The 25,073-nt window shown below is 42.8% G+C and overlaps 1 protein-coding gene across 15 annotated transcripts in view; it reads right to left on the bottom strand.

The window, feature by feature from the left end:
- Positions 1 to 25,073, bottom strand: part of ZBTB38 (zinc finger and BTB domain containing 38) — a 125,282-nt gene that overhangs the window by 23,491 nt on the left and 76,718 nt on the right. For 2 of the 15 annotated variants that reach the window (XR_005023117.2, XR_008996360.1), the window contains one exon: positions 8,892 to 10,542. The exons of 12 other annotated variants lie outside the window; for them this stretch is intronic. The gene's annotated coding sequence lies outside the window, so the exon portion shown is untranslated. One more of the 15 variants, XR_005023116.2, reaches the window with a different exon arrangement.

Genomic DNA, 25,073 nt, shown 5'->3' with positions numbered 1-25,073 from the left:
AGTTGCTCATGCTTATATTCAGGAGATTTTTGCCTATGTTGTCTTCTAAGAGTTTTATGGTTTCATGACTTACATTCAGGTCTTTGATCCATTTCAAGTTTACTTTTGTGTATGGGGTTAAACAATAATCCAGTTTCATTCTCTTACATGTTCCTGTCCAGTTTTGCCAACACCAGTTGTTGAAGAGGCTGTCATTTCACAATTGTATATCCATGGCTCCTTTATCATATATTAATTGACCACACATGCTTGGGTTTATATCAGGGCTCTCTAGTCTGTTCCATTGGTCTATGGTTCTGTTCTTGTGCCAGTACCAAATTGTCTTGATTACTGTGTCTTTGTAGTAGAGCTTGAAGTTGGGGAGCATAATCCCCCCAGCTTTATTCTTCCTTCTCAGGATTGCTTTGGGTATTCGAGGTCTTTTGTGGTTCCATATGAATTTTAGAATGATTTTCTCTAGTTCATTGAAGAATGCTGTTGGTATTTTGATAGGAATTGCACTGAATCTGTAGATTGCTTTAGGCAGGATGGTCATTTTGACAATATTAGTTCTTCCTAACCATGAGCATGGGATGTGCTTTCATTTATTGGTATCTTTGATTTCTCTCATGAGTGTCTTGTAGTTTTCAGAGTATAGGTCTTTTACTTCCTTGGTTAGGTTTATTCCAAGGTATTTTATTCTTTTTGTTGCAAATGTGAATGGCATTGTTTTCCTGATTTCTTTTTCTGCTAGTTCATCGTTAGTGTATAGGAGAGCAACAGATTTCTGTGTATTAATTTTTTATCCTGCAACTTTGCTGAATTCAGATATTAGATTTAGTAGTTTAGGAGTGGATTCTTTAGGTTTTTTTATGTAACTATATCATGTCATCTGAAAACAGGGGCAGTTTAACTTCTTCCTTACCATTCTGGATGCCTTTTATTTCTTTGTGTTTCTGATTGCCGTGGTTAGGACCTCCACTACTATGTTGAATAGAAGTGGGGAGAGTGGGCATCCTTGTCCTGTTCCCTATCTTAAAGGAAAAGCTTTCAGCTTCTCGCTGTTAAGTATAATGTTGGCTGTGGTTTTGTCATATTGGCCTTTATTATGTTGAGGTACTTGCCCTCATTACCCATTTTGTTGAGAGTTCTTATCATGAATGGATGTTGAATTTTGTTGAATGCTTTTTCAGCATCTGTGGAGATGATCATGTGGTTTTTGCCCTTCTTTTTGTTGATGTGGTGGATGATGTGGATGGATTTTCAAATGTTGTACCATCCTTGCATCCCTGAAATAGACCCTACTTGACCATGATCTTTTTGATGTATTTTTGAATTCTGTTTGCTAATATTTTGTTGAGTATTTTTGCATCTATGTTCATCAGAGATATTGGTCTGTAATTTTTTTTGTGGTGTCTTTGTCTGGTTTTGATATTAGAGTGATGCTGGCCTCGTTGAATGAGTTTGGGAGTATTCCCTCTTCTACTCTTTGGAAAACTTTAAGGAGGATTGGTATTATGTCTTCACTAAATGTTTGATAAAATTCAGTGGTAAAGTCATCTGATCCAGGGGTTTTGTTCTTAGGTAGTTTTTTGATTACCAATTCAATTTCATTGCTGGTAATTGGTCTGTTCAGATTTTCTGTTTCTTTCTGGGTCAGCCTTGGAAGGTTGTATTTTTCTAGAAAGTTGTCCATTTCTTCTAGGTTATCCAGTTTGTTAGCATGTAATTTCTCATAGTATTCTCTAATATTCTTTGTATTTCTGTGGTGTCCTTAGTTATGTTTCCTTTCTCATTTCTGATTCTGTTTATGTGTGTAGACTCTTTTTTTCTTGATAAGTCTGACTAGGGGTTTATCTATTTTGTTTATTTTCTTGAAGAACCAGCTCTTGCTTTCATTGATTCTTTTTATTGTTTTATTCTTCTTGGTTTATTTATTTCTGCTCTAATCTTTGTTATGTCCCTCCTTCTACTGACTTTGGGCCTCATTTGTTCTTCTTTTTCTAGTTTCATTAATTGTGAGTTGAGACTGTTCATATGGGATTGTTCTTCTTTCCTGAGGTAGGCCTGTATAGCAACATACTTTTCTCTTAGCACAGACTTTGCTGCGTCCCACAGATTTTACGGTGTTGAATTATTGTTGTCATTTGTCTCCATATACTGCTTGATCTCTGGTTTTATTTGGTCATTGACCCATTGGTTGGAGCATGTTTTGAAGCCTCCATGTGTTTGTGGGATTTTTCATTTTCTTTGTGTAATTTATTTCTAGTTTCATACCTTTGTGATCTGAGGAACTGGTTGGTACAATTTTAATCTTTTTGAATTTACTGAGGCTCTTTTTGTGGCCTAGTATATGATCTATTCTTGAAAATGTTACATGTGCACTTGAGAAGAATGTGTATTCTGCTGCTTTTGGGTGTAGAGTTCTGTACATGTCTGTTAGATCCACCTGTTCGAATGTGTTGTTCAGTGCCTCTGTGTCCTTACTTATTTTCTGTCTGGTTGATCTGTCCTTTGGAGTGAGTGGAGTGTTGAAGTCTCCTAGAATGAATGCATTGCATTCTATTTCCCCTTTTAATTCTGTTAGTATTTGTTTCACATATGTAGGTGCTCCTGTGTTGGGCATGTAGATATTTATAATGGTTATATCTTGTTGGATTGACCCCTTAATCATTATGTAATGTCCTTCTTTGTCTCTTGTGACTTTCTTTGTTTTGAAGTCTATTTTGTCTGATACAAGTACTGCAAAACTCCTGCTTTTCTCTCCCTATTGTATGAAAATCTTTTTCTATCCCTTCACTTTCAGTCTGTGTCTGTCTTTGGGTTTAACGTGAGTCTCTTGTAGGCAGCATATAGATGGGTCTTGTTTTTTTATCCATTCAGTGACTCTATGTCTTTTGATTGGTGCATTCAGTCCATTTACATTTAGGGTGATTATGAACAGGTATGTACTTATTGCCATTGCAGGCTTTAGACTCATGGTTACCAAAGGTTCAAGGTTAACTTCTTTACTATCTAAGAGTCTAACTTAACTCACTTAATATGCTATTACAAACACAATCTAAAGGTTCTTTTTTTCCCCTTCTTTTTCAACCTCCTCCATTCTTTATATGTTAGGTATCATATTCTGTACTCTTTATCTATCCCTTGATTGAATTTGGGGATAGTTGATTTAATTTTGCATTTGTTTAGTAATTAACTGTTCTACTTTCTTTACTGTGATTTTATTACCTCTGGTGACAGCTATTAAACCTTAGGAATACTTCCATCTATAGCAGTCCCTCCAAAATTGACTGTAGAGATGGTTTGTGGGAGGTAAATTCTCTCAGCTTTTACTTATCTGGAAATTGTTTAATTCTTCCTTCAAATTTAAATGATAATCTTGCTGGATAAAGTAATCTTGGTTCCAGGCCCTTCTGCTTCATTGCATTAAATACATCATAGCACTCTCTTCTGGCCTTTAAGGTTTCTGGTGACAAGTCTGATGATAGCCTGAGGGGTTTTCTTTGTATGTGATCTTATTTCTCTCTCTGGCTGCTTTTAATAGTCTGTCCTTATCCTTGATCTTTGCCATTTTAATTACTATATGTCTTGGCATTGTCTTTTTTGAGAGATCTGTGCATCTCTATGGCCCGAGAGACTATCTCCTTCCCCAGACTGAGGAAGTTTTCAACAATTACCTCCTCAAAGACACTTTCTATCACTTTTTTCTCTCTTCTTCTTCTGGTACCCCTATAATGTGAATATTGTTCCACTTGGATTGGTCACACAGTTCTCTCAATATTATTTCATTCTTAGAGATCCTTTTTCTCCCTTTGCCTCAGCTTCTTTGTATTCCTCTTCTCTAGTTTCTATTTCATTTATCATCTCCTCCACTGAATCTAATCTGCTTTTAATACCCTCCATTGTGTTCTTCAATGATTAGATCTCCAACCAGAATTCATTCTTGAGTTCTTGAATATTTTTCTGTACCTCCATGAGCATGTTAATGATTTTTATTTTGAAATCCCTTTCAGAAGATTCATGAGGTTGATTTCATTTGAATATTTCTCAGGTGTTGTATTCATAATTTTACTTTGAACCAGTTTCCTTTGGCATTTCATATTTGTATATGGCGCCCTCTAGTGCTCAGAAGCTCCACTCTCTGGGGCTGCTCAGCCCCTGAAGCTATGTCAGGGGTCTCAGGGGAGCGGTATTGGTGCCTGGGGGGAGGAAAGAGCTGTTTCTTGCTTCTGGGCTGCTATGCCTGTCTCCACTGCCTGAACCAGTGGGCCGGTCACACAGGTATAAGCCTGTATGCTTTGCATTTGTAGTTGCTGTAGACGGGGCTTCCCTCTGGCTGGCCTAACGCCAGGGTAGGGTTTGCGGTTTGTGAGCCAGGTGGGGTGGCCAGGAGAAAGGCGCAGTAGGCTGTGTATCATGGAGGAGGTCCTTCGAGCTGTGTAGCCATCCAGGGAGCTGGAGCACCTGAAGATCAAGAAAATTCCCAACCTGCTGAGCAGAGTGCACCTGGACAATTTTGTCTGCCTGTCCTTTCTCCTGAGCAGTAAGCTCTGTGCAATCCTTGCGCCTTTAGCAGCCCTGTTGCTGTTAGGAAGTCTCTCAGACTGCCTGCCTTTCTTTCGTCCCAGAGCAGCCGGATATGGATCCCTGCTTTCCACAAGCAGGTGGAATCTCAGTCTCTCCAGGGATTCTGCCTATCTTAGCTTTCCAACCCTCTAATCACAAGAGTACTATGAAAGCACCACGAAATGTAGGTTTGTGCTCCCAGAGCAGATCTCCTGAGTTAGGTATTCAGCATTCCCAGGCCTCCACTCCCTCCCCGCTCTGTTTCTCTTCCTCCTGCCAGTGAGCTGGGGTGGGGGAAGGGCTTGGGTCCTGCTGGGCCACAGCTTTGGTATGTTACCCTATTCTGTGAGGTTTATTCTTTTCTCCAGGTATATGCAGTTTGGCGCAGCCCTCTTTCCTGTTGGTCTTTCAGGATTAGTCATCTTAATTATGTTTTCGTATTATATGCGGTTTTAGGAGGAAGCCTCTGTCTCACCTCTCATGCCACCATCTTTAATCCAATCTCTGGCGTGTATTTTTTTAAAGTAACTTTTTTTTAAACACTAAAAATTTAAAGTAGTCACTGTGGGCATGCAGTATAAGGCCTCGATGTTTGGTGTTTGTAAGGGACTCTGTTTCTGCATGCTGTCCTTCCTTAAAGCACTCCCACAGGTCTCCGTTCCTTGCAACCACATTTCAGTTCCTTCCAATGGCTTCTCCCTCACTCAGCCTCTTCTCATGAGCAGCTCATTGGGAGAACAATCTGGACTGAGCCAATCCCAGCCGGGCCCGTGGCCTGCTTGTGGGTCACAGGTCTGTGGATGCCTGTGCTGCCCAGAGCACTGCTCCATGACCACAACAGCAAAAGCACATTCACCAGGCCTCGTCCCCCACCAGGCAAGCAACAGCAAGATGGCAGGGGCACCCTGCCGGGCACATAATGTGAGCTTATGGTGGTGGTTCTTGGCAGAGCTGCACATCAGCCTCGCCTGTGGAACCTCAGAATACAAGCTGGGTGACACCACTCACTCTGAATCAGAGTTTGGGGAACAAGGTCTGGGCAGGCTTGCTTCTTGCATCCTGCTGTTATGTTGTGCACATGGGTTGGCCCATTAATTCCACCATACTGTGTCTCCTGCTTGTGCCAGTGACCCCCTGGGCAGCCTTCCTGAGGACTGCTTTAGGGTGACATTGACATCCCATCACAAATGCATCAATGTTCCCAAAGTGATTTACTCATTTGGCAGGAGGATGTTCACCTATATATGCCAGCCACGGGTGGTACCCCTAACACCTAACAAGCACATTCACATGCCCAGTACCATTTCACACATCCCATATACACCATCCTGTGAAGCCTCACAGCAACCTTATTTTATAAATGAGAAAACTGAAACTCAAAAGACTGAGTAACTGACCAAAGTCATTTTTGCTAGTGAGTGGCAGAGCTCTCCATTTCAGGTTCAGGAGCACAAACAAACAAAGAACTCAGCTTTTCCACACCTTTCTTGGTATCAAAGCCTCATATTCCATGACCCCAGCCTATGTACCAATATGTGAGTCCCTAGCAAACTGTAGGCTGCACTTGGGCTGGGCTGCCACATGCAAGGGCCAGCTGGTGCTCTGTGGCATGCTGTGGGGGAAGGGGAGGCTGAGAGCCAGCCCAGGCTCCACTCGCCAGCTATGTACCTTGCTAAGGGCTGTATCCCCCTATCAGAAGGGGTGGCCATTTCTTTAATATGCCATATAGACCACCAGGAGGCCCTGGGGTGAACACCTAAGGGAAATTCAGGATTTTCCGTAACATTCTTCTTTTGTTTTCTTAAAAAGACATAATCTTCAAAGTGATATATGTACTCATATATATAATCACTTTGATTTCGATCCACATCCATTTCAAGGTAATATTTATCAAATGCCTACCACTCACAGTTGAGTATAACTCAGGGGCTACAAGAAGAAGTGGGCATAGAAGGGCATAGTGGGGATTAGATCTACTGGACTTGGAGAACTGAGAGGCGCCAAAGCAGCATATTAGTCCATTTGTGAAACAGGGCTCTGTTTAAGGGTAAGTCAGCATAAGGTAGAAGATGTCCAGTCTGGTACAGTGACTAAGAGCCTCAACTTCAGTGTCAGGTGGACCTTGCTCTGTCATGTGCTAGCTGTGACTCTTGGCAAGTTCCTTAAACTCTTTACACCTCAGCTTCTGAATCTACCAGGGCTAAAATAGGAGTAAATGGTAATGCCTCTAAAATCCTTCATGTAGAGTCTGGAGCAAATCAAGCTTAATAGACATTAACTATTATTAGTATTACTATTACTGGTTAATTATTATTAGTCACAAATGTCAGTGGGAGCAGGTATTACCAAGCCTTGGCCCCACACTCAAAATATGGGGGATGTGAAATTCCTCAATATCAGGGACAAATATTCTATTTTACTGTATGCCCAGAACTCCCCCATCACCCCTCACAGTGATTAATACCCCGGAGAGGCTCATGAACTAATCATTCCTCCTTAATGCAGAGCAGTTACATCCGAGCCTTAGCTCCTATGTGGGCGTTTAAGCTACAAATATCATCTCAGTTAATATTTTTCCTAAGCATGTGGGAAAAGGCATTAAGAATTTAAATAAAAATTCACGTTGGCTTTATTAGCAATTTTGGTAGAAAGCCTGATAGGAAGGAGACCAAAATAATGTGTTTACGTCAAATACTTACATCATCAATACATTTCCTTGTCCTCTTATTCAGAGGATCACTCAAATTTTGCTATATAAAACAAAGCTGGGGTAGCGTCCCCTTACTGAGTCATGTGCCTGTTTCAGACTGTGACATTCCTTTACCTTCATAAAAAAGCTTCCACTGTGCTCTGCTTCATCACCTCTCCTTGCCATTCAGACTCCCAGCAGACCACACATGCTCCTTTCCTCACGCCAGGGGGGCTTTTGGAAGACAAAATGTTAGAACCTCCTCTCTTACTTAAACTAGGAACCTAGTAACATGTCAGTTTGGTTATGATTTGTTTTACAGGCTATTTTGATGTTTTGGTTTTTTGATTTTAGATTGTTTTTAGTTTTGTCTCAGTTGAATGGATTCATCAGGTTGTGGTTTGCTCAGCAAAGAAAATATTTAAAATTTGGGTTCAGTTTGGGGTTAGCACATTTATGTGCTTATTTTGGATTTTAGTTCAAGCTTCCATGAAGTCACTGATTAAAATTTTTGACAACTGTTGGAGGTCGTCAACAGTCTCAAGTTTTCCTCTTCCTGTTCCCCTGGGCAGTCCTCCTCCTGCATTGTTAGTTATCTTTATCCTCAGAGGGTAGAGCAGGGCCTCTGCTTATACATTTCTGGGTTCAAATTCCAGTTCTGCTACTGTTTTACTAGCTGTGAACTGGACAAGTTAATTAACATTTGTAGACCTGTTTTTTCTTAAGTCTATAATATGAATGTAATAGCACAACTTATCAAAGGCTTAGATGAGAGAATACAAATAAAGTATTGCTCTTTTTCACCCTAATTTTCCATGAAAATTCCAGAAAACAAAATAATACCTACAACTCTTTTCTTTAGCCTATCTCTTTATGAGAATAGAAAACCAATTTAATGCTTGTTGGTTGAAAGCAGGGATCATTTTCTAAGTGGGATCTCCCTGAAGCTGAAGTGAAGAGATGAGTGGCCAAGAGTCTTAGGTTTCGAGGGCTTCCTGTGAGCCCGAGCTAGACCAATTTTGACAGGCTGGACAGTCAGGAGCCAGGCTGATCCCAAAAGAAAGGAAGTTAGCTAAAATGTATTCATGGAAGGTTAAGTGCAAAAATAAATATTTAGGATGTAAGGGACTGTGGGTAATAGAGTAAGAGTTCCTATATTAAGGTATTTGGAGAATATGTTTAAACAGATATGCAAATGTAATTGAAAGAACAAACATACTTTTAAAGAATAGGTATATGCATCACAATTATGCATTTTTATTATGATACATATAGCCAATAACTGTGTATTAAAAGATACAAAATTAGTGACTCCATTGTTTTGGGGAACCCCACATGTCCATTAAAGCTATCACCTGTAGCTCTACTGTGAAGAATAAGCAGAGAAGAAGAGGTGGGGTTCTGAATATCCAGAGAGAGCTTGATTGGCTTCTACCGGGCCACAGGTTGCTCTTTCCAGTCTGGGTAAAGGCAATGAGCAAGACTGACCTCAGACCATTACCATAGTCCAGGTTAGATTATAACCCAGTTTCTTCACACACCGAAACAGCAGAACCACCACACTGGTCAGCCTCACCAGTGCTCGGTGAGGGAAGGCAAGTGCTCCACTCTCTTCATGACTTCATCCTCACTTCAGTGGGAAGGGGCCCTTTAAGCACGATAAGGCAAGTTATACTCTCACTGGCAATTACTGCCAGCAAGGAGGCCAGGAGGCAGGGCAGAAGGGTGTTCTGGACCAGAAGAGGTGGGAACGGAAGCAGGACACAGGAGGAGAGAGGCCATGGAGAAGGGGCTTTGGGCTCCCTCCCAAGGAGCCTCTGTACTGACGCCCTCCCTAGGGAAGAGAAGCCCGGGAACTGTACCGCAACTCCCAGGAAGGTCTGGCTGACTGTGTCACTAAGCCTGCCCCACTGCTCTTCTCGGTGACACAGGCTTAATGATAGGGTTAGAGTCATAAAGGTAAATTCCCCAAGGCAGTTCCTAGCTCCAAGATGAAGCAGTGACTCTTAAAAACATGACCCCTTAGAGCCTCTCCCTGGCAGCTCCCTCAGGGTTGCATTCTGAGGTTCCCTTACATTTGACAACCACAGCACGCTCCTGGTCCACAGTGCCATGTCCACAAGATGGTGCTAGGTTCACACAAAGAACTGCTCTAGTGTTCCAAGTAGCTGGAATCCAGTCCCCCAAATCTCTCTCAAAGTGGGTGGATGAGGAAGCATTGCTTCAAAATAAACAGACATCAGGTGTCTTAGATAACAAAAAGCAAAGAGAGTGCACTTCTCAGTGGAGCAGGCACTCCAACTCATTCTTAATTTGCCATAAATGGATTCTAGAGATTCTTCAGATCAGAGGTGGGGAACACTCCACCCAGCGCGGGAATTTCCTCCACAGAGGAGCAGTTCTCACAGGGAGCGAGTGATCAAGGGGCCCTCACCATGGCCTCTGCCACACAACAGCTCTTTGAAGGTTTACTCTGCCTAGTCCTTTCCTGAGCTCAACATCTCAAATTCCTTCAGCTATTCCCCTGCAAGGAGAATTTTATAGACAAAAGGAACTTCAGATTTAGTCCAAGCCTCTCAATATAGATATGAGAAAACTGAGGCGTGGAGAAGTCAAAAGACTTGCCTAAGATCTCAAGGTGTCTCCAAAACGAGTTTCCAGACTTCCGGTTTCACAGGCCTTACTAAACCGTAATTCTCAGACAGCAGATGCTAGGGCCTGCTTACCAACAGCCTGGCCTTAGGAAGTATTTGAACTCCTTAAACCTCAGTCTCCTTATCTATAAAATGGAGTGAATAATACACACCTGCTGGGCATATTATTGGAAGGCCTAAATGACAGCATATGAGCACTCAGCAAGTACCCAGCAAATAGTAAATGCTTGATAATATATTTTATTTGTAATATACGAACATCTGTGTGTGTGCAGCATCGAGTTCTTCTTCTTCCTTGGCCAAACTTCAAGGCTGAATTTTTTAACTGAAACTCAGAACTTCACCCATTTATTGTGGTTAAATTTAATTGTGTTCATTTGGCCCATCATCTCCAGTCTGTTGGAATATTTCAGAATGCCAATTCTACCTTAAAATTTATCAACGGATTCCTTAGACATGGTACCCTGAGTCCTCCTCCAGAAACTTTCAAGTAAGTTTAGGATAGTGATGCCTGTGACAAAAAGGTATGACGGTCACCTCTGTGTTCACTTCCAGAAACTGGCAGAATGTGATCATTCTTCTTTCCCACTCCGATCATATTTCAAGTTTGGGACCATCATACTGATGACAACTTGCAAAAGATTTTTCGATCTATTAGAATAAAAAAGATAAAGCCTTGGTTTCTTCTTTAAAGAGGAAGGAGGTTCAGTCCACATGGTCAGGAAGCGATCTGTAAGGAGCAGCTCTGGCTGGGTTAATACATTATGTGAGGGACGCTGAGCCCTTCGGGTAAGTGGACTCTGGCCCTGAAATACAGAAAACTTCAGAGCTGCTGGGAATGAAAAATGCTGGTGATAACCTTAGAGGAGAAGAAGAAGCTGTCAAACTCTCTGAAGCTGACCTGTGGTCCCTGGGTTGGTCCTTGGTTACCGGTAACCCGATGCAAAACCCTGATCAGTTACATTCTCTCAGCTCTGCTGTTTCAATAAGTACAGTAAGACTGATTTCCTAATCATTCGTCTCCATTCCCATATCCTCTCTAACTAGCTCATGCAGGTTCTGCTGGGGCTCACATCCCAGCTTCCTCATACCCTACCCTCCCAGGGAATTCAGACAGCCTGCAATTCTTTCAGTGCCCGTATCTGCTGACGCAGCAGAACACAACTTTCTCTATCCTGACTCCTCCCGAACGCCATCTTTCTGGGCCCAAACACAGAACAAAAAGAACACCTAATTCCTGGCTAGCCCTCCACCGTTTACAAATCACTTTCACGCACGCCATCTCATTTTCTTTCTCACAATTCCCTTTGGGCTATAAAGTATTTCCATTTCAAAGATGAAGACATTGAAGCTCAGAAAAATTAAGCCCAAATCCAAACACCTTATAATTGAGCTTATAATTGGCAGTTAGGTTTTCCACCCAGATCTTGTGACTTTGGGTCACAAACTCCTTCCAGCATACTTAAAAGGAAGACTGACAATATTTATGTGATCTCAAACGTTAGAAAGTATATATCACTATTTCATTTTTTGATGGATATGTTTAATGGTTGTGTTTGTTTTAATGCCAAATCCAGGGTCAATCATGTATTTGCCATTCAAAAAATAATGCATCACTAGCTATTTTTAACCAATTAAACCAGTTTTTCCCAGCCAGCCTAACACACTGCCAACCAGGTGATGATCTACGCATTCTACTTTGTATTCCCTGCCAACCTGCATTACCTAATCACAGAGCGTTCTGTAAAATAGGAATGATACCTGAGATGATCACTGTGACAATAAAATGAGGCAACAGCAAGAGACCTCAGCAAGTGTTCAATTAATGGTATTACATACAACTACAGCTACTACAAATGCTATCGCGACAACTTCATTACATTCATTAAAACCAAGCAGAGTTTTGTTTTCTCAACAAGTGTCTGATGAGGTGTAAGGCAGCATGGTTCCAATAATTCAGAGAAGCAGAAAAACAATTTCATCCCCTTGGCCTTGTTTAATCCTTTCCTTCTTCCCTCATTCAGCAATCTCCCAGAGCGCACAGTCCGGTGGAGAGAATGGACACGCAAACAGCTCCTCCGTGACGATGTAAGTGCCCTGAGTGTGCCCAGGACCCGGGAGGAGGCAGCCTTTACTGATTTGGGGGAAGGAGAGTCAGGGAAAGAGAGGTGGAACCAAATCCTGAAAGACAGGGAACATTTCTTTGGAATCCAAGAGGGAAAAAAAGCCTTCTATTCTCGGCAGAGGCCTAAGCAAAGGCAGGAGGCATGACAGAATGACCCTTCTGGGGGACGGCAAAGAGGTGAGGATGATGCAGCACAGGGCGCGGACACAGCCTGGTGGGAGGTGGACAGGAAGGGAGGGGCAGGGACCCTGCTGTGAAGAGTTCTGAATGTCACAGTGACTTTGCCCTTTATCCTCCAGCCCAGTAGTTCTCAGCCCTTCACTGCATATTGGAATCACCCATAGGAACGTGGAAAACATACAACAATCATGCTTCAACCCGAGATTCTGTTTTATTTGGCCTTGGGCGGGTGCTGGGTATCGGGATTTTTAAAAAGCTCTCCAGGTGATTCTAAGGTGCACCCTGGACAATGGTGAGTCATTTAAAATATTTTAAGCAGGAATCATATGACAAATGTGCAGGCAAGTCATTCTGGGAGCAGTGTATACAGGAATCATCTGACAAATCTGCAGACTGACCATTCTGGGAACAGTTTGGTGAGGAGGAGGTCTGGAGGGGTCTGGAAAGAAGGCAAGGAAAAAGTGGGGATGAAAGGAGAAAGATTTGAAAGCTATTCAGATGGAAAAATCAACTCCTTGGAAATTAAAGAGAGAAAAGGGAAGAATGAAGGTTACACACCAGTTGACTTCCTAGATGTGCCATTAACAGGCAGGGAGCCAGATCAAAGAGCTGGTGTGGGAGAGCAATGAAGTCTGTGCTCCCTCCGAGGAGCCTGTGGAAAATGCAGGTGGCGCCCTCAAACAGTAGGCACCTGAAACCTTTGCTGCTGATAGAAGGTGGGGATGGAGATTCAGAGGTGCAGTGCACCGACACATAGGAAGGAGGTGGCTGCAAACACAAGTGTGGATATTGCCCAAGGAGAGTAAAGTGAATGCAAAGAAAACAGGGCCGAGAAGGAGCTTGAGGGATACCGACACTGAGAGGGTTAACGGATGCAGCACAACCACCCGAGACTCTTATTACATTTTAGTTTCTTGGTGGCACCGAATCAAAATAGCCAGGGGTAAGGCCCCAGAAACATGATTTTTAACAAGTTCCCAGGCACTCCTGAATGGAGGCTAGATTGGACACTGCACCAATTTAAAGATACTTGGTGACTTTAAACAACAGAAATTATTCTCTCACAGTTCTGGCGGCCAGAAGTTCAAAATCAAGGTGCTGGCAGGGCCGTGGTCTCTCCGAAGGCTTTAGGGGACAGCCCTTCCTTGCCTCCTCCACCTTCTAGTGGTTCTGGGGTTCCTTGGCTTGCAGCTACATAACTCCGGTCTCTACTGTACGTCTTCACAAAGCCTTTTCTTTAGGTGTCTCTCCTTTGTTTGCCTCTTATGAGGACACTTGTCTCTGGATTTAGGGCTCACCCCGCAATCCAGGATGAATTCATTTCAAGATCCTTAACTAAACAACATCTGCAAAGATGGTTTTTCCAAATAAAGTCACATTCACAGCTTCAGGATGTGGACATACCTTTTGAGGACCACCATTCAACCCACTACAGACACCATGACAACTGCTCATCTGGACAAAGGAGAGAGGGGACTGGGATCCAGAATTCCAAGCTGAGTTCCCGAACAGGGGCAGGAAGGAGCAAGAGAGAGAAAGCCATTTCAGGGATGACTAAGATCAACAGCTGCATTTCTAAGCCCTGTGCTGCCCAAGGGACACCAGGCCACTAAGTGTCCAGGGCACAAGGCCATCTGAAAGTATGAAACAGAATGGAAAAAATCATAAATTAACAAAGTGCTAGGTCATGTTACCATCACAATATAGTTGAGAGCTTTGAAGGGCTGGAAGGCTTTTAGTTAAATCACTTTCCAAACTAAATTAATACAATAGGAAGCTAGGATTTCATTTCTAAGACACTATGGCCATTTTTTCCTCCCTACCCTAGTAGCTTCAGTCCAGGCAACAAGCCACCACAGCGGCATGGGATTGGTTATTTCTATCTTCCAAAATGTTTCCTTAGGAGCTGGCAACACTCTTGATCACCAGTATTAAGAAGGCTCAGTTACATGTCCCTTCTCATGACCCACTAGGGTCTGAAAACCTTCACTGAGTGTTCATCACCTTCCATTTTTACACTGATACATGTTCCACCATTCAATCCCACATTATAATTATGTGTGTTGGTTCCCCAACACACAAAGGTTTTCTGTCCTCTTAATGTGGGAATTTCCTTTCTTGGCAACATGGTTTGTGTGGCCAGAAAGTCAGCTGGGGTTGGGGAGGGTGGAGAGGAACCGGGTGCTATGCCAAGGTTAAGGTCACAGCCAGGGGACAACAGCCTTGAGAATCGGATTCTAATGGTCAGAACCACCCCATCATATATCCCTATGGTATAACATAAAAGGCACCCCCCACAGTACCCACCCATGAAGACTCCCAGCTAGCAAGTCTGCAGGGTCCAATATCGATCGAAGCAAGTCTGTCTCTGTACTTTGCTATGGGAAGTAGAGCAGTGCCCCCCCCCCCCAAACACTAACATTTGTAACTCAGCTGGGGATCTTGGTAAGTGCATTTTCGGACATGGTGGTCATGTATGTGCAGGCCCATCTCTTCATTTATGTTATCATGGTCATGGAGATGACTGAGGTACACAACTGACTTTAAGGTTTAAGGAAACCTAATTTCCTTACCTGCTGGTGAAATGCCAACAGTTATAATGGTGATGATGATGATGATGATGTCAATGATAAACAAAAGCTAGTATTTACTGAGCACTTTCTACATGTTAGGCCCTGTGCTAAGGGCTTTAGAGATACTACACTCACTTAGCACCAACAGACCTGATAAAAACAGGAGTGGTTAAAAGATGTTTAGGTAAAATGGAAGGCATTATAAATTCCAGGATGTGCAAAAGGTTAATCAAGTGTCAACTGAGAAGGGACAATTCGCACATTGTCCCAGCATAGGGCTAAAAGGAAGTTGCTAAATGCTTGATATTTCAGAAAGCATCCTCAGGCTGAGCAAGTCAATACAATAGTCCAGATATATCAAGATATGCCTGTCGTTTGCTGTCATCTCATGGCCTGAAGCCATCCGGGTTAACCTCTGCAGGCTTGGTTCCATTGAGCTGCCTTGGGAATGACATGCCTGGATAGGGAGGAGCTTCCGTTGTTGGGTTCTTCCTATGCCATCCTGAGATGCGCACACTGAGCCCTGGGCAGCTTAATCAAGGCTGCTATGTCTGACGCTCCTCCAAATGTCTCTGGATACCCCTGGACACACATGCTGTGTTCTGCTGTTGACCCTACTGAAAAATCCCTTTGCCTGAATGAGAGGGATGCAATTTACATCCAAAGTCACTCATTTTTGCTGTGACATGGAGAAAGTTTGATGGCCATGACTTTTTCTTGGGCTGGGTTGTGGAGAGCTTCAAGCCCAGTACTCTGCAGGAAAAGACTGGGCAGGCTGCCACTAAGGAAATCCAGAGGGGTGGACTGAGTCAGATGGTGTAGCTCTACAGTTGGCGTGCAAGCAGTCCAGAGGCTGAATTCACCCTGCAGACCTGTTCCAGTGGCCTCATGGTATTTTAAAAGAAATGTTCATGCCCTCTAGTTTGCCATAATCTTAAGCACTCTATCTTTTTATACCCAGCCACATTGAACAGTCATATTATCTTCCTGCCTCTTGATGTTATCTCAATTTTAGACTCTAACAGAGACCTAAGTATAAATCACTTATAAGTTTTCTTCTGCCTATAACATTTCAACCTCTTATAGTGATTCATTGTCTTCTAAAATTTATATGGTGAGGTATCAGTATTCAAGCTTTCAAAATTACCAAAGTATTCCATCGTAATGAAGGATGGAGTGAGAAGCCTTAACATGGAATATATTTGGTTCACATAATTGTTCTTTAGGATTCCTCCAGTTTGTTCATTCCCATGTGGAAAATGTCCTAATACATGAATCCCAGGGGGTGGAATGGCAGATATCAAACTGTTCACTTTGCTTCAAAAGCCACTTTAATTACAGGATCATCTCAAGCTCTGAGGAGAAGGTGATATTCAACTCCAATCAGCACGCCACACAATCAGATGCACACTCACAGACACATTCAGCTTTCCTTTTTTAAAAAGGGCTCCACATTCATCATTAGCAGCTAATGAGAGGAAGCAATAATGCTGAAAATGCATAGGCCTTTATTGGTAGCATCTAATCACTCAGAGTATTCTGAATTGGTATCATGCCTCATCACTGTGTCACACAAACAACAATTCCAAAAACTAGAACACAGAAATGAAGCCCAGAGTACCTGCCAGTCATGGTTTCACACAATGGCATCAACACAACAAAGCATATCCTCCAAGATGACAAGTGTCCCTAGGGAATCTTTGAGAACTACTCAGTTGTACATTGGCATTGTGTATCATGAATGGTGGTCAACCCAAGGAAGTAAATTCTGTTCTAGCGATGTGTGTGTATGTGTGGGAGGGGGTCGGGGGGTGAGGCGGGAAATGCAGAGCTGACCCCTCTGGCTGCAGAGCCATCTAAATGTCTCTTCTGCTGGTGGGGATGTTGTGGAGAAAAGGTGCTGGTGCTCCGGGCTCTGTCCTGTCCTGCCTCCTCCCTGCTGTTAACTGGCAGTCCCACCTTCACAGTGTTTTCCCACCTGGCTCCTGACACACAATGCCAGTGTACAGAGCTCATTTGTATGGACCTGGGCTCTCACATACTTAGAGTTCACATGCTTACTTTCCTTGCACACACATTTCCTCCTCCCATGTTTTCCCATTTCTCTTCTACCTCCCATTTTTCCAGTTCAAAACCACTGCTGGCAATACTGTAATCTGTGGAGGGAGGCGAAGCATGGCAGCACAGGTCTGCCTCTGGGGCAGCACAGGATTGTGAAACAGTCACCTCCTCTGGGGCTTGGGATTCACAGGTGACTAGCAGAGCTGTCAAGCAAGCCCATCGGTGGGTCTGATGCACAAGAGCTTTCCTACTGCCAAAATGCCACAGAAACTCTGGCTGGTCACACAAATGGACGCACAGTGGTTTAGACAAAAGAAATCAACTGGCGGAAAACTGTTGGGGGAGGGGAGGGAAGACTATTACAGTTAGCTTTTGCCAATTTCACCCCAAAAGAAATTTGATGAAAACTGAATGAAGGTGTCTGGCAGTAAGTAGTCAGATATCCAAAGAGTTCCTGCTCACCTGTTTTAGAGTGAAATTATCTGGAGGGAAACAGGGAGCAGTTGCATCAATAAAAAAATTACCTACATTAAAAAAGGTAAAATTCCCAAAACAAACCCAAACTCACTGCAGATAAAAACCCCCAGAAGGTTTTCAGAAAAATTATGCTTTAAATATACTGATCTAAAAAAAAAAAAATCTAAAGAACACGCTGTTCTGTAGAACAGCTCGAGTTTCTGCTTGTGCTTTCATTTTAGAAAACAAATGCTCATAGACTCCACAGTGGGAGGAGTTTCACACAGGGATTCAAACTCACAGAAAATGGCCACCGGTTTGAGAGACCTGAGCACAACAAACAGGACACTCAAGGGACCTTCTGGGAATACAGGGCACTTACCTTTCACAAGAGTAACTGTCTAGAGACACACAAACTTTTTCTCCCCGATCAGTAACATAATTCATGGCCTCCAAAGCATTTGTTTGCTGAACGCCACAATGACTAATCACCGGACTTTTAAAATCCTCCCTGAGCAAGGGAACCTCACGGGGTGGGGGGCAGGGGGAATAGGTCATTTTTAATGTAAGGTAGCTGCTAGGACTGGAGGTAAGACTTCCATTTAAACTTCATAAAAGAAAAAAAAAAAGACCTCAAAAAGTATTTCCTAAAGTAGAGAGAAGTGCAAATCATCTTATCAGAAGCTCCTATCGTTAAATAGAAAATCTTAAAATAAACCATTCAAATGTGGCAAAAAGCTCTTGAACGATTTCCTGACTATGTCAAAAACAAAAACAGATATTAAGAGTATTAAATATACAACAAAACAGCTAAGAAAATCGCTCCATGGTGTATATTCGTTTAGGAAAAAACGCGTCTCCTGGGTAATTTATAGTCTCCTAGGCTTCTGTGCAGAAAGTCAACACGCAGTACGGAGTGGCTAGAGAATTCAGGGTTGCTAGACCTTGACAGGAAAAATTTTAAAGGTCAGGTGGTTTTTTTTAAAAACTCCATTTAGCACAGCACTCAGGGTAGGCCAGTCCTCTAACGTCTGAGTAAAACCCCATTCGGGGCTTCATTTCAGTGCCACGTCACCGCTTTTTCCATCTCTGCCAGTGCCTCCAGCTTCCTCAGAGTGGTCCTCCTGCTAAAGCAGGTGGACCTCACACTAGCCCAAGGGAAGGGCCGGGCACACACCGGAAGAAGGTAGGGCCCGCGACAGGCACCCGGGAAGCAAGCGTGACTGGCTTCTGAGAGGCTGGAAAGTGCTTCCGGCAATGAGCACAAAGACGAGACCGAGGGAGGCCTTGTTCTTTGAGCTGGTGTCAGGGACTACAAGGCCAGAATACACAGGTATAAGCAGGGATAGACCTGATTGCCGAGTGGGTTTTAAAGAAAGGAAATCCTCACTTTGATCTAGAAGCGACTGAATGCTGGATTAGAGTGAATCGGAGTTCTCCATGATTACGTGAAAATGCATATACGTTTGGGGAGACTGACTTGAAACACGGGTCTCTCTTGCCTGGCAAAATAGTAAATTCGGTTTCGCTTTTACTGAATTGGCAGCCTTATTATCTAATTGCAATCAACTCTACAAATAATCAGAAGTTGTTCTAATGCATGAAGAGGAAAAATAACACAAACAAAACGGGGCCTAAACACAATATCCAACTCATAAAGCAGGAAGTGGCAGCTCATGCCTATGTCACCTTGCACAAAGCCTGCCTTCATGGGTTGCTGAAATAACCCCAGGATGTCCCTCTAGGACTTAAACAGCTGCTGAATTTATTAAAATGTACCCCAGCATGAACACATGCATGGAAGTGGCCAGCAAAATGGGCCAGCAGAACACAGGAGCAAAAGTAGCCAGTGTAAGCTGCGTCCTCCTTTTTATACTCCCTGAGAAAATATTTAATTCCTCTTAAAATTGTTGTATAACTTAGTAATTTTCATTTCAGTAAGAGAGGGGAAATGCATTAAAAAAAAAAAAGGAAACAGCCTTCTGTCTCTCCCAGTTTAAAAATAAATCTTCTGGACTACCTTAGCTGACAAGAACCCAACTGCTTCAAAAGGCTGGAAGTGTCGCACTGTGGTGTCCCACACTTGCTCACCAGCAGCCCAGTAGGCACTGTGGTCCACTCTCCCAGACGGGACAGCTCCAGCCCCTTTCAACTTTGCTTGCCCACCACCATCGCCTGCTCCCCTGCCTTAGAGCCTGACCTACCTGTTTCTGCAGAGCACACACGGGACAGGGCATAGACACTGGGTTCTGCTCCCAGTCTGTCACTAACTGTGTGACCTTGAGCAAGTCCTGTGAATTCCCTAGACTCTTATGTCCTTATCTGGAATGTGAAGAGATTGTGCTTGTTTACTTCTAAGGCTCTTTCTAGACATAGAATTTGAGAACCATGATTCCCACTTCCCATTTTGTCACCTTTTGATTTATTCCCAACCAGACTCAATTCTCTCCTTGTCTCCTCCAAAGTGGACAACCTCCCACTCTTAGATTTACACACTTTACTCAAAAGTGTACAGAGTAAAGGCAGAGCCCAAAGTCTGGCTAGTATGAGTATATCTCTGAGGACAGTCAGAGGAAGCTTTGAAATCAGGACCCCTGGAAGACCTCAGACATGGTGTTAACCCTGGCCTCCCCTTTCTATCTGCCTGTCCTAGCATCTCTGCTTTTCTGCTGGAGAGGAAATAGAATTACTGCATCTCAGAGCTGGAAGGAATGTCAGTCATCACTGAGCCAAACCTTCTCTGATTACAGGTGAGGAAACCCAGCCAACTTTAGACGACTTTCCTTCCCAAGGTTGCACAGTGGGTTACAGGGTACAGTCTTAGGCAACCCCCCTCTGGTCTCTCACGCAGTGGCCTTTTTACATCTCTGCAACCTCCTGCGGCAAGGCTCTGGGCTCTTACGGCTGCCCCCCGACTTCCTCAGTGCTCAGAGGATAATCAACGAATACTGAGCACCACCCTGTAATCCCCCAAGGGATTGTTTCAAACTTTCAACTGGCACAGTGACTGGGAACACTGAGCCCCACACAGGGACAGTGAAAGCTAGAGCAAGACACAAACAGACTGATCATCATTGTAAAAATCCATTGGGGTTTTCACTCTAAAAGAAAAGCTTGCAACAGCACATGGATGGTAGATAAGCATGGGTGGGGGAGATAGGGAGGCCCCTGAGTGGGGGGGTGGGGTCCTGCTCTGGTACCTGGCACAGAATTGAACTTGTTGAACAATTTCAAATTTGCCCATTAGCTATCCTCCATTTGCTGCTTGTCAAAAATTCTGCAGTTATAATAATATCAGGGATAAGGGTCTCTGAGTCTCTAAGCTACCATCAGGAACAATAACCTCCTCCATACCCTTGGTATGTGGCTGGGGAAACAACAGGGTGTGGGGAGAAGAGGATGGACTTTGGAGTGAGACCCCAGGGGGTGAAAATCTCATCTCCACAACAGGAGCTGCATCTCTAAGCCTCTGTGCCTCAATTTCCACCACAACAGGTTATTTTGAGGCTCTAATAAGATGGCTGAGGCACAGAATTCACACCACGAGTCAGTTCCGTTTTGTTCCTTCCAGCACTCTGGGTATAAATGAAACACCTCTATTTCCAGGCAAGGCTCCAGGCTGCTGACACCCTCCCCCACAAGAAGCAAACCATCGATGGAAGGCTAACAATGCTATAAATGACTATATATATAAAAATATAAATGTTATATATATAAATGATAACATTTTATATTCACACGTGTAGCTTAAACACAAAACATGTATTGATGTCTCAGTCCTTTCTTGTGAATAAGCAAAGAAGAGAGGCAGTAGTAAGAGGAAAAAAGCACAAATTATTTTCACATCTATAAAGTGAGGTTGGGGTACAGGAACGTGAAGTAACCTAAAAATTTCATGATTCCAAGATGCAGAGAACAAGGGAAATATAATAAAATGACAAAGATAATTATCAACCAGAAGATACAGAGTCAGGCAGATAAATGCCTCAAAATATTTTAATGGCATGACCGTGCAACACTGCTGCCATTACCTATGTTATGGGTAACAACCCTTAAAGTTACATTAGCTTTGCAAATGCTGGGCATAGGGACAGGGTGTCACCACTTACTTCATAGGAAAAGAAGTGGATTTGGGGGCTGCGTGTCACCCACTACTGCTGTGGATATACTGCAGATGGAGATGGTAGAATGCGAAAATACCACCATTCCTCATCTATCTGGAATCCATTTGTTTTTACCTTATTATAAATTTAATCCATAAATATGAATGATATAAATATAAAACTTTTGAGCATAGACATGTCTCTAATAGGAATTGAACCGAGACCCGCATATCCAGCCTAAGGTTTATTACCCCTTCTTCTGCTTCCCAGAAATTGCCATTTTTTCATCTTCATCATGGCACTGCTTGTTGAAAATGACAATTGCCAGAGGCCCCACCCCAAGTCTACTGACTTAGAAACTCTGGGCCAGGGGCCTGTAAGCTTACATTTTAATAAATTCCCCAGGTGGATTTATCCATATTAAATTGCTAGTCACTTAAATTATCACAGGATAGATCAGTAATAGTGGGAAGTATGCTCTTGCCATGATAAAATAAACGTATTACAATGAATCATAAGGATAAAGCTTCATGCATAGATGCATATTATGTAGAAATGTACATACCTATACAAGGTTTTAACAGTAAACCAATCAACATTAACTGCCTATTACAGCATATAGATCCTGACCAAATTATACATTACTCAATCTTCAAAATAATCCTATTTGAATTATAGATGGAAAAAGTTAGGCTTAGAGAGAGAAACTTTTTTGAAGTCATATGCCTGGAAAATGGCCCAGGGAGGTTGTGAAACTAGATTTATCTGACCCCAGTCTTCTCATTCCATTGTATTAAGCTCATATACCCATGAAACACACATACACTCTCTCTCTGTCTCTCTCTCTCCCCTCCCCCCCAGCCCCCCACATCATACAATAGCCATTTGGTAAAAGGCAAAAGAATTATATTTCTTTTAGAAAACCTTCTGTATCAACACAAATGTAGTTTTTAAAGAAATACTCGATCAACCCATATGCCTTGGTCTGTCTGCTGACAACAGAATAAAAGCGTATGACTGCTATCAGAACGACACTTAGCCTGAATTTTGGTAATCAAAAGTGTGTTTGGGGGTTTGTTAGGGCCCAGTTTAATAGCCACTTTTGATTTATGCAAGCTACAAATTTCTGCAAATGAAGCCACTAAATATTCATTCTGCAAGTCATATTACCTTACAAAGGAAAGCACCACCAAAGACATGACCCAGCACTTGTCAATTCAGTGGCCCTCCTGGGCCTCCTCTTCCCCATCTAGCATTTGACACTTGCGACTCCCTCCACTGGGTAACCGCTTTCTGCTAGCTTCTGGAGTCAAGTTCGCTCACGGTACTTCCTTGCTTTCCTGCCAGACTCCTCTGCAGGCCCTCCCTAGGTCTTTCCTTTCTCATTAGACTCCATCTTCCATGCTTGCTTCCCTATATTCTCTCTGGAAAATCTCTTCTCCCACCTCTTGACTTTTCTTATATGGAAATGACTCCCAGATGAGCTCTGGCCTTCCTCTGTAGCACAAAGCCCCCATCTGCCTGGGGGAGGTCATATTTCAACACTTCAAATTCAGCACCTCTCAAATGTAGCCCCTCACCTCCTTCTAAGTTTCCTTCTTTGGAAATCTCGGTGTCAGTTTGAGCTGTTCCTTCTCTATTGAGCTGTCAGACTGAGTCAGTTCTTTCCTTTGCATCTGTTCCTTTTTCATTTCACTATCACCCATTTCAGGCCTTTCTCCCCCCTTTTCCTTGGTAGATTGTGGTGACCTTCGAACTGGTCTCTGCCCCGCTTTTCCTCCTAAGTTTCCCATGAGCTACCCCTGAGAGCATGCTCCTAATGCAGAGCCATGAACTCCCTGTTCAATGACTTCTACTGGTTCATACATTCACATTCCCTGGCTTGGCAGCTAAAACCATTACCATTTGGCACTGAATGTTCATCAATTTGCTTCCCACTGGATGCCTGTACAGACCAGTTCTAACTCATTTAGACTTACTACCTTTCCCTGATACACTCCCTGCTTTCTTGTTCTGCTATTTCTCCTATCTCACATGCCTCCTCCCTATCTCTTTTATGGAAACTCCACATCCTTTAAAGACTTGCTTAAATGCTTTTTCTCAAGAAAGAGTCTCTTGACTCCTTGAGGTAGCAGAGACATCTTCTTTCTCAGATTACCAAAATACTTTTTTTTTTGGCATTTGCCACATGTTATTTCTGCACATTTTATTTCCTCACCTATGTAACAGAGTCTGAGGGGGAAGGGACCAGATCTTTTTGCTGCTGGATCTTCCGTTCTTTCTAGCACAGTGACATAGTCATATAGGTACTCAATATTTGTTGTATGACATTTATAGAACTCCAAGAGTTTACAAAGCACCTTCAATATCTCATTTTTTTGGAGCTTAAGTTTATTACAAATGGCATTCAAGACTTACAATCTGAATTTCTGTTACTGAATAAAATTATTGGAGCTACCTCTAACTTTGCACTCTGTAAATTAAAATATCTATTAAATGCCTTACTTTTGAACACTCATAGCCCTGTGTCACCTACAAAGATAGGAGAGCTTTCTGAGTCAAAGAAAGCCCCTTGCCAAACTGCTTTTCTCTGTTTATTGGTTAAGTGCACAAGTAAATGGCCTCGATAAGCAGGTGACAGTAATAGCAAGATCAAAATTTTAGAGAGAAATAAGAAATTCCTTTCTGAATTTTAAGATTTCAGAAAACACTTTCTTATATACCCTTTATGGGTTAACCTCCAATACCCTTGGAGCTGATATTCTAGCATGTTAACAATGGAAAATCTCTAACAGTTGAACAAATAATTCTTGCTAAAAGTCTGAACATGACTAATATCATGATTGTAAAAACATAGTAATATGTTTGGTCTTGAATAAACCAAGTGCCTTCTGGGTACTCAATAAACATTTGCTGAATGAATAACTGAATTAATTCAGAGAAGGCCTTACTATTGCCTATAAAATGAAAGTATAAGTTTTAATAATGGACAGATGTATCTGCTAAATTTGAAAATAATGAAGAATGCATTGAGGGGCAAGAACTGTGGCATGCCAGCTACTTGGAGCTCTTCCTGTGGCAGACCCCACGCTGACTGCTGGAGGAGGAGGTATGAATGTCAGACGCTGCCCATCTGACTTCTTTGGATTTCCATCTGCAAACTTCTCAAGGGCAAGCACTTTGCCTTGAACTATGTGGTCCTAGCATTGTGTTCTGCATACGGAATGTGCCCCATACATGTAGTCTGAGATGCAAAGCCCTATATGACCTGACTGCATTTTTACATTTCAATCCTTCACATCTATTCTTCCTGACCTCACAGAGGTATTGTGAGTAGATTAAAATACAGCATCTAAAGTCCTTGTGCATACATGCAAGAGTCTTTGGTAAATGGTAGTTGTTATGATCACTATCTGGGACTTCGTACATGCCTCAGAAGTACAGTCTAGGGTGCTGGGCTGTTGGTACTTGTCTACAAACTACAAATGTCCTGGGGGTAGGCTCTTTGTACTTGTACCCTCCGTTCCTAGCACAGTGCTCACCTCACAGCAGGCCCTGAAGCCAGCTGCATGACTGAGCAACCGAGTTCCAGTCCTGTGGAACTACCCCAGCTCAGGGAGTCACCCTAAAGAGTCATTTAAAACTCTCTGGGCCTCAGTGATATATGCAGGTCCTTCTGGCCTG

This window comes from Manis pentadactyla, chromosome 1 (assembly GCF_030020395.1).
Source record: "Manis pentadactyla isolate mManPen7 chromosome 1, mManPen7.hap1, whole genome shotgun sequence".
Taxonomy (NCBI): Eukaryota; Metazoa; Chordata; class Mammalia; order Pholidota; family Manidae; genus Manis; species Manis pentadactyla.
This window is presented reverse-complemented; position numbering and strand designations above follow the sequence as displayed.